The sequence below is a fragment of the Macaca nemestrina genome, chromosome 12 (assembly GCF_043159975.1).
Source record: "Macaca nemestrina isolate mMacNem1 chromosome 12, mMacNem.hap1, whole genome shotgun sequence".
Lineage (NCBI taxonomy): Eukaryota > Metazoa > Chordata > Mammalia > Primates > Cercopithecidae > Macaca > Macaca nemestrina.
In genome coordinates this window covers 10,358,813-10,375,990 of record NC_092136.1, presented here as the reverse complement: position 1 = coordinate 10,375,990, position 17,178 = coordinate 10,358,813, and the positions used below count along the sequence as shown (strand labels likewise).

Sequence of the window (17,178 nt, the reverse complement as noted above, 5' to 3'; positions counted from 1 at the left end):
CGACTTCAAGGGGGGCAGGAGCAGCCTCCAACTTCCCTCCCTGTGCACGCTGTGGACCGTCAGCCCTGAGCCGGGCGGGGGCTGGGGCCGTGCACCTGGTGGCTGGAACGGTGAGACCACGGTGCCCGGGCGGGGGGCGGCGGGCACCCCCCATCCCCCAGCTCTCAAGACAAGGAGGCGGCCCGACTCGGTGGCGCACGCCCCTCCTCGCGGGCACTGGAGGCCCCGGGGAGGAAGGCTGGGGAGTGTTGTCGCCCAGCTGCAGGGAACCGTGGCTGATCAGAGCTCCCCGAGGAGGAGAAAGTTGTGGAGCAGGGACACCAGGGAGCTGCCACAGCCTTCCCGGTGGCGCCAGGAGGCCTTCGAGGCCCTTCAGGGTGGGCAGTTTTAAGAGAATACAGCCCAGCTGGGGTGTGTCAGGCCCCCGAGGCCCAAGCCAGAGCTCTGATGTGAATAAATACAGCCAAGGCTGGGAACGGAGGTGAGGGGTGACTGAGAACAGCCCTGCCTCACCGAAGCCCCTACGCCCTCGGGTTGCATAGAAACCAGTCCCTCCACATCCCCTTCCCCAGGTGGCTCAGGAGTTTGGAAGGAGGTTGCCTGTGTGAGGGACCCAAGACGCCACTGTGGAGGGAGGTGGCTGGGGCACCCCGTCTCTGCCCGGCGGCTATGGGGGAGGCAGCCGCACTCGGGGGCTCCAGGCTCCAGTTTCTGGAGTTGAAAGCTACTGCATCTCTTCCGCCAGCCCCGGGAGGAGAGGCGCAGACATCACCTGTCAGCTGGTGCTGACTCCGTGGGCGACTGTTCAGGGCTTCCTCAGAAGGTTTAAAATGGAAATGGCCTGAGCTGACGGGGCCAGTGCCTGGGAGGGATTGCTGACCAGCAGGGCCAGCAGTGAGGGGGCCCTGGTAGGTGTGAGGGTCAGGAAGAGCTCAGGGCTGTCACATCTGGCTGAAGGGTCAACCATGGGCACAGGGTGTGTGTGTGTGCACATACATGGGCTACATGTGTGCCCCCGGTCCCATGTTCTTACCCAGACACAGAGACTGGACGCTTTTCAGTAAAAAGCACCCTGACCCCATCATGGAGGCTCCATAGCCCACACCCTGGAGGCAGCTGTGGCCTGCTGGACTTCAGCTAGACCTGGGTCCATGCGTCCGCACTCTACCATTTATTGATTCCTCCACCTCCCTGTGCCTCAGTTTCCCTTGTTGGTAAAATGGGGTTAATAGTGCCACCGCCTGAGCTGGGGGGCTGCTTTGTAAGTGCATTTGACAAATATTGTTAGTAGTCCTGCTCCTGGACTGGAGGATTCTCAAGGGCTGAGGGTACCTACAGGGACTTTAGAGGGTCAGGCGGTCAGATTTTCCCACCCCCAGTCAGTGTGCTGTCATTGGACTTCATCCTCACGCTAACCCTCGGTGGCAGCGCCCCGTGTCCCCTCCTCCCCACTTCCGAGGCCTCCCATGGAAGCCCCTGGGAGATCCGCCCAGCCTGTTTCTAAGGTGATGGGGAGGGGGTGCTGCCACCCCACTGGTCACCCACTGCCAGGGCTGTACAGACTCAGCTCTGTAGAGATTGATGCCTGATGGCTGAGCCTGTGTCGCATCCACTGGGTGACCCTGGGCCTGCAGCCTCCCCTCTCGGATGGCTTCCTTGCCTGAGCAGGGGGTTACAGCAGTTGCCCCACAGAGAGGATGTCTGGGAGTTCTGCGTGTGGGCGCGGGGAAGGGTGGTGCACACATGAGCAGGTGGTGTCTGTGCTCGCTTCAAAGTTAGCTGAGAGGACTGGGGCTCCAGGTGGCCCTGACCCTGCGGGTGTTGAAAGACTGAGAGGTGGGTTTAGAGCCCAGAGGCCAGTGCAGTGGCAGCTGTCAAGTGGCTGCTCTGGTGCAGGGGGAGGATGAGGCCTCTGGGGTCAGCTGGGCACAGCCACCTCTGCCCAGTCAGGGGGCTAGCAGCCCCTCCCCAGCCAGCCAGACATCCCCAGAATCAGGGCTGGACATGGCCTGATCTCAGAGATGGGGCCTGTCTGGGGCTGTGTGGGTCTGGCTGTGCTGGCCCTTCTGCTCTAGAGTCTGGAAATGATATCAACCACCTAGTCATCCCTGCTGATCGTGTTCCTGGCACACTAGAATGCCACCCCAGGGTTCTAAGGACTTTCAGTTCCTGGGGAGGGTTTCTCTAACTGGCCTGCTGACCTTCAGTGTGACCCGCCTTCCTCATCTGTAGGGTGGGGTAACAGCAGTACCTACCTTGGAGAGATACCCACTTTGAGAGGATGCATATGAGGTTTCTAGCACAGAGTTCATGCCTAGCAATGTGGGGCCCCTGCCTGGTCTGCACCCCTCATTCACTGTGGGCCAAGGGCTTTCAGCTTCTTCAGGCCTTGGGGTGGCAGGGAGGACGGATGTGGCCCTCATCCCCTGCAGGCAGGGGCCATTCACTCTGGTACCCAGCCCAAGGGGCAGTGGGAAATGCCCCAGAGCAAGCGGGGGGCTGGAGGGCTTTTGCTGAGGCCCCTTATAGCCTGGGGTGTGTGAGGCATATGGGCAAGCGAGCATGGGTGGACAAGAAGGGGTGTGGGTGTGGTGAGGGTGCTAACTGCCTACAGTGGGGTGGGTGGTGACTGCCCCAGGGGGTAGCTTTCCGTGCTTACTGGCAGAGGAAAGCACCAGCCTCTGGGAGGCCCAGGCCCCAGGCCCTGGCTGCTGCCCCACCGAGTGTGTTTGAGGTAGGGGGGTCCTCCTCAGAACCTGTGTTGTTCTCCTGGAGACAAAGTTCAGGCTCTGGCTGGCTCACAAGGCAGCTGCATTCTGTCCTCTGCCATGGGACACTCACCCTGAGAGGGCCAGGGCTGCGGTGTGGGGCAGACTGGATGACTGGAAGAAGATGGGGAAAGGATAGCGCCCCTGTTTTGCCCTCCTCCCCCGGACAGCCTGCCTGGAGTTCTCTGGCAGCAGCTGGAGCCACCGAGAGGGTTCCACGGAGCAGGCTGTGTTTGTGCAGGCCTGTGTTTCCCTGTTTACCATCCCTCCAGGCCCCCAGAGCACTGCCGCTCCCCCGGGCCAGCGGCTCTGCAGATGATGTCAGGGTTTGGGGGCCTCTCCTTGCTTTGTGGAGGTTGTTTGCTGGATTTCTGCAGCCCTGGGTTTTAAACTGACACCCTGCAGAGCTGGGGGCTAGTGAGGGTTGGGGAGAGGGCAGGGAGGAGGATGGGTGGGAGTTTGGGGCTGAAGTCATGGAGGATAAATGGGCTGGCCCACCAGTGCTCCCCTGGCACCCCTGGCTCCCTGGATCTTCTGTTTTCCCTTCCCTCACTCCTTCCTTCCTTTCCCGCTCATTCATTCATTCATTTATTCTTGAGATAATCACTGAGCATTAGTTATTGCCAGGCACAGTGCTGGGCTCTGGGACAAAGTGGGGAGCAAAAGCAGTGGGTGTCTTGCCCTCAGGGTGCTTCCAGTCAGATGTGGTGTCAGACATTAGTCAGGTCTACTTCTTCCCCGTGAAGCCTTGGCTCTGAAGGTGCAAAGTGGTGAGGTCAAGTAACAGAGGGGTCTGCTGGGGGGTGGGATTGAGGGGGACTTCCCAGGGAAGGGGGTGCTTGAGTTAAGATGTGAAGAGTGAGCTGGAGCCAGGGAAGGGCAGGGACAGAAACAAGGGCCTGGAGGACAGGATGGATGGAGAGGGCTGCATGGAGACCCCTTGGCAGGAGGGCAGAGGGGCTTGAGGCACCTGGCCAGGGCGGGGGCTGGGGGGTTGTCTCCCTGGGTCTCTGCGGCCCATCCATCTCCGGCTCTCTCAGGATTCCTGGGTCTGCCTCAGGGACCCTCTGCCTGTCCTTGTAGGCGGGCCTCTGGAAGAGTGGGCTTCCTAGCCCTGAGAGCTGTGTGTTCACCTGCGTAGACAGGTTGCCTCAGCACATCTGATGGGCTGTGAGACAAATGTGGGCGTGTTTATGATGGGGGCGGTAGCCCTGGGTGGACCGAGAGCTATTAGTGATGAAGGAGAGTACACAGAAACCCTCCCCAGCCCTGAATGTTCCCGGTGCAGGGAAGCGGGGCTGGGGTGCCGGCCAGAGGGAGAAGGGAGTGAAGGGGCTATGGCCTGAAGGGCCCCGGACCCGGCTGTATGGGGCTCAGCTAGCCACTAGGGGACACTGCCTCCCAGGATGCCAGGACCCAGGCATCCGACGCCCGGCTAGGCCCCAGGTGCGGCAGGCTCTGCTTCGAGGGGCATCCTCCTGGGCAGCCAGGGGTCTCTGGTCTGGCTGGCAGGGAGGCAGTGGCTGGGCTGGTTGGGGATGGCTTATACTTAATTGAAACTGGGATTAAAACTGGGGTCATGGGATGCTAGTCCTGGCCACTCCTGCCCGCATCACTCTCTAGAGGCAGCTCTGTGGCAGTATTTTTTTCACGCCCCTTTCCCTCCTTCTGCCTGAATTAATCGTTGGCACCAGATTACAACAGATTTAGCAAACTGTAAGAAAAAAAAAAAAAAAAGAAGGAGAGCGAGCGTGAGCGAGAGAGGAAGAGAGAAAAGAAAGGAAGGAATGCCTTCCGTGAGGAGCCGGCGTTTATCTCCAGAAGCAATTTGCTCTTGTTGAACCGTCCCTGTCGCCCCTCAGCCCCCCACCCCTGTGACGCCTGGGAAATGCTGCTGGGGAAAATGTCCTCAAAAATGCTGCCGGGTGCCGGAGCCAGGATGGGCTTTTCCTGGGGGAGGTCTGCCAGAGGCTGCTGAGGAGAGGAGAGCTCAGGGGGCTGCTCTGGAGGGTGTGTGGGGGGACGCCTGGCTGGTTCTGAGTGGTGGCAGAGCTGGGGATGAGGGGGTCAGAGGCCTGGCGAGAGGCAGGGATGGCTGAGGGCAGGGATCTGTCTATGGGGTTCCTTGCAGCAGCCCCAGGGCCTGGTGCTGGGCCCGGGGCAGAGTGAGTGAACGGATGAATGAATGGAAAAAAGGGTGTAGCCGGGACTGAATGACTGCCTCGGGAGCTGGCGTGGCAGCAGTGGAGGGTCCAGCCTGCCCATCAGGATTCCTAGGGACAAAATCCGCGGGACTGAGCTGTCTCTCAAGCGACATAGCATCTTGGGTCTTGGATCTAATTCCACTTCTCTCTGGTCGGACAAGACGGGGCCTGGCTTTGGTTCAGGGAATCTGGCTGTTAGGGAGTGGGCGTCTGGCCCTGGGGACACAGCAAGTCACAGAGGGTCACGGGAGTTTGACCTCAAGGCTGAGGGTGCCCCACCCAGTTAAAGCACAGGAGTGAGATTCGGTGGGCTGAGAGCCCCTGGGCTCCTAGCCTGGGCTGGGCTGCCCCACCCTGAGTGGGGACTTAGGTTCAGTGGGGGGCAGTTAGGGGCCTACCCTTCCTTCTTCGCCCACTCACTCTCTCAGGCAGCGGCCACGGTGGGCCAGGCCTGGAGCCGGCTACAGGGGAGGTGGTGGCAGCCCAGTCCAGTGGGACCAGGCGGGAGGGGGAGACAGATTTGCATCACGCTCACACCTCTGGTGGGCGCACATGCACCTTCATGCACACACTCTTGCACACACATGCTCACACCTAACCCACCTTCCTCCCCTGCCTTCCCTGAGCCAGGCTGAGCCAGACTCTGAGGTGAATGAAGCCCACATCTCACCCCCACCTCTGGGAGCTGCCGAGAGGAAGGGGCTGGAGTGGCTGCCTCACCCTTCCCGTGCAGTCCCCTGCCCTTCCTAACCCCAGACAGTGGCCATCTGTTGCCCAGGCCTGGGCCCCTCTCTGGGGAATGGGTGTGTATGAAGGAATGAGAGGTGGGAGTGACAGCCCCTCCCCTAAGCCCTGTTCCAATGGAGGAGGCCCTGTGACAGCCAGCCCTGCAGCCTAACCTTTCACCCCAGGGAGCCAGCAGTCAAGTGGGCTCTGGGTAGGGCCGCACCCCTGGCCAGCCAATGGGGGGCTGGCCTGGTGCCCAGGCCTGTGGGGGTCTTGGAAGCCTTTCCCTGCCTCACTGGGGCTGCATGCCTCCTAGGCTGTCCACCGGTCCCAGGGAGATAGACCATATAACACTCTCTTGACCCCCCAGTGATAGTGGGGCCCTCCATGTCTCAGTTTCCCACTACTTCTGGACAAGGGGTTGGACCACTAGGTCCCTAGTAGCTGCCACTCAGAGCAGCACCATGGCTCTGAGCCCTGAGACCCCCACTAGGCTTGGGCTAGCCAGAGGGACTGGGCAGTGCCACACCCCAGTTTCCAGGGGCTTTTGGCTTGACAAGCTCTGCCTGGTTTATCTTCTTCCCACGGTGAGAGCAGGGAGACTGAGGCACAGAGTGGAGACAGCCCTGTCCAATGCCATGTGGTAGTCAGGACATACCCCGGGGCAGCAGGGCTGTGAAATGAAAATGCCAGGCTCGAGTCAACGGATTCGGGCTCGAAGCCCACCTTTGTTACTTATCATCTGAGCGCCCTGGACGCCTCACGTCCCCTCTCTGTGCCTCAGTCTCCACACCTGTGAAACGGGACGATGGCACACGTGCTCACATCCCAGGGTTAGCAGGAAGACTCCATGTGACTGTGTCCACAGAAGGGCTTTGTGGGAACCAGTAGTTAACTTTGGATCACTGGACAGGCCCCACCAGAAACATGCTGGGATAATGACACTGCTCAGGGCTCTGAGGCGCTCAGGGGCTGGAGAGGGGCTGTACAGGCTAGCTTTCCGCCCTCAGGACCCCACCCTGTCTGGCAGGAAGGCGTGTGTGGCACTGCGGAGCCCCAACATCTGGGGCCCATGCAGTAGCAGGTGGAATGCATCAGGGAGCAGTGGACTCTAATTGCCCGGTTGTGACAAAAGGGCAAGTTGGGGTGTGGGTGACTCCTGGGGGAGCTGGGGAGAGTTGAGCTCTGGAGGGCTCGGGAGAGCAGCAAGGGTTAGGAGGCAGCAGGTGTGGGAGGGGCTAGAGGTCAAATCATGGAAAGGGAAATTGTGGGGCTCAAATGTCACCTGCTCACTAAGGGTGGCAGAGAGGTCATTGTAGCCATTATTGAGTGTTTACTGCATACGATGTGTATTTCACAGAGCATCATGCTAAGGACTCTACCTTGCAGAATCCCACTGAGGCTTTACAACAGCCCCATTGCACAGAAGAGAAAACAGGCTCAGGCAGATAAAGTGATTGGACCAAGGTCACGTAGCCAGGACATGGCATCTTTTTTTTTTTTTAGATGGAGTTTCACTCTTGTTGCCCAGACTGGAGTGCGATGGTACAATCTGGGTGCACCGCAACCTCCGTCTGCCAGGTTCAAGCTATTGTCCTGCCTCAGTCTCCCAAGTAGCTGGGATTACAGGCATGTGCCACCATGCCCAGCTAATTTTTGTATTTTTAGTAGAGTTTTAGTAGGTTTCACCATGTTGGCCAGGCTGGTCTCGAACTCCTGACCCTCAGGTGATCCACCCGCCTCAGCCTCCCCAAGTGCTATGATTACAGGTGTGAGCCACTGTGCCCAGCCCAGGACATGGCATCTTAAAGCATATGCTCGTAACCCCCCCAGCCCCCAACACATGAGAGTAATCGACGCAGCAGTAGTAGCTGACATTTATATCACACTTACTATGTACCTGATGGTTGGCAGTTCCCCCAACTTTTTTTTTTTGAGATAGAGTCTTGCTCTGTCACCCAGGCTGGAGTGCAGTGGCGCAATCATAGCTCACTGCAGCCTCGAATTTTTGGGCTCAAGTGATCCTCCCACCTCAGCAGGCCGAGTAGCTCGGACTACAGGTGTGCACCACAACACTGGCTAATTTTTTAATTTTGCAGAGATAGGGTTTCCTTATGTTGCCCAGGCTGGCCTTGAACTCCTGGCCTCAAGTGATCCTCCTGCCTTGGCCTCCTGATTACAGGTGTGAGCCACTGCTCCTGATCCCCCAGCAACTTCTGAAGTAGGCACTATTATTATCCTGATTTTACCCCGGGGTAAACTGAGGAACTGAGTGGTGAAGTGACTTGCCCAAGGTCACATAGAGGAAGGGGAACCACATTCATTAGGGCGAACTTGGGTCCTTTACAAAGGAGGATGGGAAACTGAGGCATGGAGACGGCAGGTAACTGCCCGAGGTCACCAGACCCTGAGCTTTGGTATCTGTCATGCTCCCCCCTCACCAGACCCCTCCCCAAGCTGGGGACCTGCCGGGGACCTCTGGGCTGTCTCCTGTGGTCTAAGAGCCTCATGCTTCCTCTTCCCTGCCTGGATTTGCCTTCGTTTCCTGAGGCCCCACTGTGTGCTGGGCCTGGGGCTGGTACTGACAATAGGTGATGTCATTTAACACATGTGTTAGGGAGGAATCAGGGAAGGCCTCACAGGGGAGGTGTCATTTGCGCCTTGGAGCCAGGGGGAAGGGCATTATTCCTGGAGGGGAACAGCCTTGGCAGAGGCCTTGTGAGTGGTCAGGCCTGTGCCGGCCGAGGGGGAGCAGCCTGGGTGCGTGTGGTGAGTGGCATGTGCTTCTGCCTCTGCCGAGCACTTCTCTCCAGCCCAGACGCTGGCCGGTGACGTCAGCAGGTGGCCCCGCCAGGCCTCACTGCCCGCTGGTGCCCTCAGGAGGAGCGGGGTGGGTGGTGGGTGAGGGGGCCCGCGAGGGTGCTGGCGGCCTGCGGTCACGGAGCAATCTCCATTAGGGCCCGTGAGCGAGTGGCAGCAGCTCCTGGAATCCTATTAAAAGCTTTTTCATTGTTCCCCGCGTTATGCTCTGCTCCACCGGGACCTGGGCATGTTGATAATTTATTTGTGGAAGGGAAAGGGGCGAAGAGCGCCGGAGACAGGAGGAAACGTCATCATTTACTCAGCCTGGTATCTGCAGCGCGGGCCCTGTCACAGGGCAGCTGGAGATGGGGCTCTACCACCCCATCCCAGCCTCTGGGTCACTTATGGGACCCAATTTGGTCGGTGGGAGGGGTGAGGGTCTGCCGAGGGACCAGTGGGGTTCAGCTGGGGTAGGCCTCTGGCTGCCCTGCTTCCAGCTCTGATGTGGAAGCCCCGGCCCGCCCTGCTCATGGGGTTTGGGAGGGAGCCGCCTTGCTGGGTCCTGAGGGTGCAGATCGGACAGACTGCTCCTGGGGTCTCAAGGGCAGGCACACATCCCTGCTGCTGGCCAGCCATGTGGTTGCATAAGCCACTGTACCCCTGGACACCAAAAACCTGAAACAGACCTCACTTTTCTGGGGGATGAGAAGGAATTCAGAACTAACAATAATAGTAATAACAGGCAGGCGTGGTGGCTCACACCTGTAATCCCAGCATCTTGGGAGGCTGAGGCAGGAGGATGGCTTGAGGCCAGGAGTTTGAGACCAGCCTGGGCAACATAGTGAGACCCCATCTCTTAAAACAGTAACAGCAGTGATGCTGGCTAGCATGACTGAGCACTCACTGTGGACCTGCAGTAAGCTAAGCATGTCACGTACAGTACTGTATCTCATTTAATCCCCATCAGTGGGCAGTGATACTCTTATTATTCCTTTTTTACACATGAGGAAACTGAGTTACCCACAGCCAGGGTCACACAGGTTCTAAGCGGCAGGGGTAGGATGGAAACCCAGCTTCTTTTAGCATGGGTGCTGCCTCTGGCCTCCTGAGCCTCTGTCCCCTGGAGCAGCCGACTCCCACTGGGTCCCCAGCGCCTCTCTTCCAAAGTGAGGAAGCCCCAGAAGAGGGAACAGGGGCCACTTCCTGCAGAACCTTCTAGTAGCCAACTTAGTTGTCATAGGAGTCTGGTGGGGCACAGATGAGGAAGCAGAGGCTTACAGAGGTGACAAAGGCAGGGTGGAGCCAGGCTGGCCCTGCGATCCCAAAGTGTCCCCTATGGTGGGGTGCGACGCTGCCCAAGGGGATAGGAGGGAGCTGGGTCCTACCCTTGCCCTGGACCCCAGACAGTGCTGGCCTTTGTCTGGGACCCGGCGCTGTGCTCCAGCTCACGTTGGCTTCATGCACACTCCTGACTGGCCTGTTCTTTTTTTCTTTTTGAGATGGAGTTTTGCTCTTGTCGCTCAGGCTGGAGTGCAGTGGCACGATCTTGTACCCTCTCAAGTAGCTGGGACTACAGGCATGTGCCACTATGCCCAGCTAATTTTGTATTTTTAATAGAGGCAGGGTTTCACCATGTTGGCCAGGCTAGCCTCGAACTCCTGACCTTTGGTGATCCGCCCACCTCAGGCTCCCAAAGTGCTGGGATTACAAGTGTGAGCCGCTGCGCCTGGCCTGGCTCGTTCTTTAAGCTGTGGAGGCAGGAATTCACGGTGTGATGCAAAATCTTCCCCATCCCTGCCTCTCCCCATCCTCTAGCCAGACACTGCCAGACATTTTTAAAAACTTGAATTCAGTCAAGTCACGCACTAGCTCTGAGACAATCACTGGCTCCCTAGTTCCTGAGAAGTCAAGTCCAGTGCTCTTAGCCTGGCATTTCAGACCTTCCCAGCATGGCCTGATGCACCAGCCTCGCCCCAGTGCCTCCCCCGGCTAGCAGGCTCGCACCTCTGAGTCTTCAATGTGCTGTTCCCTGTGTCGGGAAGGCCACCCTCACTCCCTGGCACTGCCTGCCTCCACCTGCCTGTGGTGCCCCCCACTCCCCTCCCCTGCCCCAGAGAGGTGCTGCTGAACGGTGGAAGCAGTCAGATTCCTCAACTCCTCCCAGCAAGCCTTTCCGGCCCGAGATTCGATGATAAATGGCTTTCTTTGTACAACAGCCCTGGGAGTGCGTAGCGTGAGCCCATTTTAAGAAGGCGAAACCTGAGACTCCGGGAGGTTCAGACACTGGGCCAAGGTCACCCAGCAATCGGAGGAGATGAAGCCAGGTCCATGCCATGGGGTCCCTGCCCTGTTCCGTTTCACCCCCAGCAGCCGTGAACAGGTGCAGGAGTGACCAGCTTGGCATTCCCTGAGCCCATGTCACCTGCCTGGCGTTCACGGATGGTCACATTTAATCTTTACAGTGCCCAGATGTACTCAGAGGCTCCATTTTACAGATGAGGAAACTGAGGTTAAGAGAGGGAAGGAAGGCCCGGCACGGTGGCTCATGCGTGTAATCCTAGCATATTGGGAGGCCGAGGTGGGTGGATCACCTGAGGTCAGGAGTTCGAGACCAGCCTGACCAACATGGTGAAACATCATCTCTTCTAAAAATACAAAAATTAGCTGGGCGTGGTGGCAGGTGCCTGTAGTCCCAGCAACTCAGGAGGCTGACGCAGGAGAATCGCTTGAACTCAGGAGGTAGAGGTTGCAGTGAGCTGAGATCGTGCCATTGCACTCCAGCCCCGGTGACACGAGTGAAACTCCATCTCAAAAAAAAAAAAAAAAAAAGGGAAGGAAGTAGGGAGGCCCAAGCCCTGCAGCAACTTCCTGGGACCCTGATGGTGGACAGGGGCTTTCCCAGCGCCCTGTGTGCTGGGTCTGAGCCACCACTTCAGAGTGGGGATGCTGGCAGGCCCTGCCCATCTGAGGCCCAAACTGACTCTCAGGCCTGCAGCCTGCCCTGGCCAGCAGGAGGCAGTGGGCCCAGGAGCAGGGCCAGGTGGGGGCCCTGCCCCCACGACAGCTGCCTCTCTGGCCCACTGGCCTCTCAGACAGACAGGGCTTGTGAGAGCCGGGGGCCTTCGAGGAGAGCTCAGCTCCCGCCGGCAGCTACTCAAAGGCCTCATTGTGGCAGGAGAGTCCGCCATGGGCAGCTGCCCCCATGGGAGGTGCAGACAGAGCCCAGCCTTTGTGCCAGTGCACTGTCCCTGCCCTGACCGGGGTCAGCAGGACAGAGGCCCTTGTCTGTGGAGGCTGGGAGCCCCCTGGGGAGGGGCTGCCCTGGACCCTCCGTTGGCCTGGGACGGGTGTGGTCTGTGTTGCCAGGCTGTGGTTGCCAGGGACCCAGGAGCCCCTCCAGCTCCCAGATCCAGCCATAGAAGGGGCTGGCCCTTGGCCTGACTCTGGCTTGGAGAGGTGCAGAAGTCCAGCAGGATGGTTAATAACAGTCATGGCAGCAGGGGCTGCGGCCCCAGCAGAATTCTCACTGTTCCTGCCGCTAAGCACTTTGTGCGTTATTACTGATTCCTCAAAGCAGCCCTACAAGGTGCCTGTAGTTATTTGCTCCATTTTAGAGATGAGAAAACCAAGGCTCTACAAGGTTAGGAAATTCGACCCAGATCCCATAACTCTAAGGGCGGAGCTGGATCCCACTCCAGAACCCATTCTGAGCCCCAGGGGTTGCTGTCCCCGCCAAGCACCCGAGGTGGGCCGGGCACCAGGGCCATCCTATGGGGCACATCCAAAGCCGCCCTTGCCCTGTCCCCACAGAGCTCCCAGCCAGCTCGTCAGACCCTCAAAGCAGTCTGGTGTGAGGGAGAGCCTGTCATCCCATTTTAGAGCCAAGGAAACTGATGCTCAGAGAGACAGACTGGGGAGCCGGCTGCCTCCTGCCCTGAGTGTGGGTGATGGGCAGATCACATATTTGTCTTTCAGGTGGTGGGGCCGTTGCCTGCACTTTGTGGGTGAGGTATCACGTTCACTGGAGTGGGGAACAGTGGAGGAAAAGTGACAGAGCCCCTGAGGGGTCTGGGGGACTTTTAGGACTGAGCCATCCCGTTCATAGTCCCACTCCTGGAAGGACCCCCAGAGACCACTGTGTTTGTTAACACCCCACTGTGTAGTGGGAAACTGAGGCACAGAGAGGGAAAAAGGGACTGGCCCAGGATCCCCAACGCCTTGGGGATTGAACAGGATCCTGCCGATGCCCAAAGGCTGTGCTGTTCACAGTGGTGCCCATGGCTGGTCCTGGGCAGGGAGGTCAGCAGGCCCCCTGAGCACTTCCTGTGCACCGAGCCCAGTCTGAGCATTACCAGCATGACTCGCTTCATCCTCACAACCTTATGGGGGAGGTACAAGGAAACTGAGGCCCTTTCCCCAGGCCACACCTCCAAGGTCAGCCTCCCCGAGCGGGCTTGGTCTCCTAGCTCAGCTGGTTCTATCAGCTTCCTGTCCTGCAGGACCTGCTGACTCCCGCACAGGCATCCTGATGGTTCAGGGTTGGAGGTGCCTGCTGAAGGGTGTGGGCTGGGGGTGCACACAGACAGCTCAGTGATCTGCGGGGCAGGCTGCACACCCCAGAGCCCAGTGTCCTGCCGCTGAACTTGCCTTCTCATCCTGAGGGGGATCGGTTTCTCCATCTGTGAAATGGGCGCCAGGCCTGTGGGGCACCCACAAGTGAAGTTGTCTCTGCAGACTCCCTTATTGCTAGGGCTGGGACCTGGCTGAGCTGGGACCCAACCCCCACCATGCCCCAGCTCTGTTCTAGAAAGGCTGTGTCCCAGACCAAGACGCTGTGGCCCTGGGGAGGAGGCCAAACCTCTCTCAGAGCTCTCTTGGCCTAGAGATCACACAGGACCAGCCCGGGCCTGGATGCCTGATTATAAATAATTAATGCTATTAATATTAATAAGAAATGGTCTGGCAAAGTGATGATGAGGATGACGGCCTGCTCTTCCCTCGAGATCTCTCCAGAGGCTGGGAAACCAGGCCCTCGGTCCTTATACCCCCCAGGGAAGCCGGGTGCAGGCTCTGTCCTCACCCTGCCGCTCCCACCCTTCCCTCCCTGGACCGCAGCCTGGGGACACAGGGAGGGCCGATGACCCATCCCCACAGGAGGAGGGACCTGAGACCCTGAGAGATGCGTGGCTCCCCAGGACTCACAGCTACCACGAGGCCCAGAGCTTGACTGAGTTTAGTGCTCTTCCCACTGACCCTTCTGAAATGTGCAGGTTACCTGGGGGCAGCTGGACACGTAGGGGTCCTGGGGCCAGGCCCTTGGCCAACCCTCAGTGTGACAATGGTGGGAACCCAGATGCCCAGGCACTGTTCCTACTCTGGCCCTTCCTGGCTCTGCGGCCATGGACGCTTCAGCCCCTCACCCTCTCTGTTGCTTCCATTCCCAAGGGTCACCTGGTGAGGACAGCCCTCCCTCACAGCACTGAGGACGAGCCTGGCACACAGTGAGGGCTGTCCAGCAGTGATCGTGACCCAGTGGTGACCATGGCCCAGCTGACTTTTGCTCTTGTCACCCAGGCTGGAGTGCAGTGGCGCGATCATGGCTCACTGCAACCTCTGCCTCCCAGGTTCAAGCAATTTTCCTACCTCAGCCTCCTGAGTAGCTGGGATTATAGGCACGTGCCATAATGCCCCACTAACTTTTGTATTTCTAGTTGAGATGGGGTTCTGCCATGCTGGCCAGGCTGGTCTCAAACTCCTGACCTCAGCTGATCCACCTACCTTGGCTTCCCAAAGTGCTGGGATTACAGGCCTGAGCCACCGCGCCCGGCCACAGCCTTGCTTTTCTTGACCCTCTAAGACTTTCCTGTCGCAGGCAGCCAGGCCTGTCCCCTGAGCCCCACTCCTGAATCCTCTGGACCAGCCTTGCCCAGGGGGACAGCCTGGTGAATTCCAAGGGTTGGGGCTGAAGTATTATGCCCCACCCATCTGGGGGAGAGGTTCACTCCATGGATGCTGCCTGTGGGTGCAGCCCCCAAAATCCCAAGTTTGAGGCCCCATGACCACTCACCTAGCCACCTCACTAGGCCTCAGTTTTGTCATCTGTGACATGGGGCCAGGGGTGCTAAGACAGAATGATGTGGGCAGCAGCCTTACCCCACGTAGGTGCCCAATCAGGGGAGGGGAGGGGCTGGTCCCTCTTCTGAAGTAGCTCTGGGCAGACACCAGCATTGACGGCCCTCTGGGTGCTGATGTGGTGGTGGGGTGGGTACATGTGGTTGCGAGCTGGGGAGGCAGTGGGGACTCTGGCGGCTTGGCCTGACACTCAGTGGTGACAGCGATGGCGGTCCCACCCTCCCCAGGGTGGCGCTGATTGACTCTCATCGTTGTGGGGTGGGGGCACCCTCTCGGAAGCCTCGCTCCTGGCTCCTGGGCAGAGCTGTCAGCCGGGCAGGCTAACAGCTGTTTGTGCAGAGACTAAATCTGTCCGGGTCTATCAGACGGCCTTGTGCCACCACTGCCATTCCTGCGTGGAGCGGGTGGTGGGCTGTGTGGAGTGGGTGACAGTGTGTACATCAGCCCTCTCCGAGCTCACGGCCCGGAGCTTGTAGGGGCAGGGGCCCAGGTTGGTGAGCTCCTCCCTGAACAGTGGGCTGGCCAGATAGCCCTGCGGCCCAGTCCTTCTCAGGACAACTTCTGAGGGTGCCCATTGCCCAGGGCTTCATTGCCTGTCCACCCCCAGGGACATCAGGGCCTAGCTGGGATCCTCTGGATGTCGGGGGCCATGCCCATCCCATCATGGGGCCCTGCCTTTCCTCTCTGGGGGGCTGCAAGAGAGGTAGAGACTGGATATTCCAAGGCCACGGGTGCCCGGCCAGTGTTAAGTGTTTATGCCATTCCTGCTTGAATGAGAGGGGGCCCAGGTGAGAGCTGGGGGCTTGCTAATGAACTTGGCTGGCATCTATGGGGGCATTTTGGGAAGGAGGAAGGCAGAGTCCCTGCATTGGAGCAAATGCCTTGGAGGAAGCCCTGGCCCTCCTCCTTGTAGTGAGAAAGAGTGGCCTTGGGGCCAGAGGATGGCTCCCAACAAGGCACCCAGAGCCCCGGTGCCAAACCAGGGATGCTCAGTTCTAAATCTAGAGGATGGCAGGAAGCCCAAAGCAGCATTGTCGGGGGGTGGGAACTTTTTGAGCTGTGAGGCCTTGAAACAATGTGAGAAGCTGTGTGACCCTGGAAAGAGTTTTTAATTTTTTTATTTTTAAAGAAATGGGGGTCTCACTAGGTTGCCCAGGCTGGACTCAAATTCCTGGCCTCAAGCAATCTTCCCCCTCAGTCTCTCTCCCCAGTTGCTAGGACTACAGGGACAGGCCTGGGCCTAGCTCGTGGGAAGGTTTAAATGTTGACATGCAGACTTAGCCCTTCTGAGGTTGGCAGGATGGTCAGGAGCAGGATGGTATCTGAGCTTCTACTTCTCACCTGCTGCCCTTGGCAGACATGGCTAATCAATCCCAGCCCTGTCCCTGCTGAGTCCGGGGAGGGTCCACCTGGGAAGGCAACCAACCTGGGCATCCCTGATAGTGTTTTGCAAATGAGGAAATGGCGCTTAGAGAAGCCAAGTAGCCTGCTACAACCTCCCAGCTCCTAGGGGTGGAGTTGTGATGTAAGCCTGGTTCTCCTGACAGCAGAACTTTGTGATCATGGAAGCTGGTGGTCCAGGGGGCCCTTTGCTCAGGTGGGGTTCTGCTGTGGTGCCAGCAGCCTTAAATATGCCCCTGCCAGAGCCTACCACTACTCTACCCAGATACCCTCCAGATAAGCTCAGTATGGCCAGGGTTGGCCTCACAGTCACGGCCATCTCTCTTTCCCCACCCCCAGCTGCAACCTGCCTGTGCTTGGGTCTAATTACATTCGGTCGCTTATACCCCGGGCTCTCAACCGCAGCCAAACAGTGCACTGCAGCCTCTGAATGTGGGGCTTCCGATTCCCTCCAGCACGCTGGGCCTGCCTGAGGGGTGTGCAGGGACCAAGAAGTTGCAGTCCCCAGGCTGATGCAGGCCCTAGGCTGAGAGCTGGAGCTGGGCTTGTGGCCCTGGGGCAGGCATGCTGGGGAGCAGGGTGGGGTGAGGCACCCCTCTTCAGCTGCTAGGCTGGCTGCCTCAGTACACCTTGGGCCTCGTTAGGAGGTAGTTTTCCTGGCTTTGAGGTTACTCTTTTAATTAAGCCAATTAATTAGTGCCTTTAATGAAGCAGATTAAGCAGGCTGGGCTCTGTTAACTGGGGCTGTCACAGCCCATGGTTTCCTGCAGATCTGGACTTAGAGGCCAGCCCTCCCTCCAGGGGCACTGAGGTCAGGCTGGGCCGGGGATGTCTGTGGCCCCCATGGGAGTGTGGCCAGGAACCCAGGCCTGGGTTGGGGAGGCAAGGCTGGTCTGAGGCTGTAGGGACAACCCTGGACCCAGACACCACAGCACACAAGGGCCAGAGTGGGAGCAGGAAACGGGAGGGATGTGGGGCCTCTACCCTGGGGATCTAGAGGGGGCAGCTGGCTCAGCGGGTCCTCAGCAGGTGTGACTGCCTGGGGGAAGGGGCTTGGGGGGCCTGGAGCCCCTACTTTCTCCTTCCCTTGCCTTCCCCTCTCTGGGGCTGCTGGGCCTTGGTTGCTTCTAGCCCAGTGGGGTTGA

General features: G+C 58.9%; 2 protein-coding genes across 5 annotated transcripts in view; one reads left to right on the top strand and one right to left on the bottom strand.

The window, feature by feature from the left end:
• The window catches only part of LOC105469499 (mono-ADP ribosylhydrolase 1), a 170,758-nt gene that overhangs the window by 38,902 nt on the left and 114,678 nt on the right, over positions 1-17,178 (bottom strand). The window lies entirely within an intron of this gene.
• Positions 1-17,178, top strand: part of LOC105469498 (fibronectin leucine rich transmembrane protein 1) — an 83,958-nt gene that overhangs the window by 797 nt on the left and 65,983 nt on the right. The window lies entirely within an intron of this gene.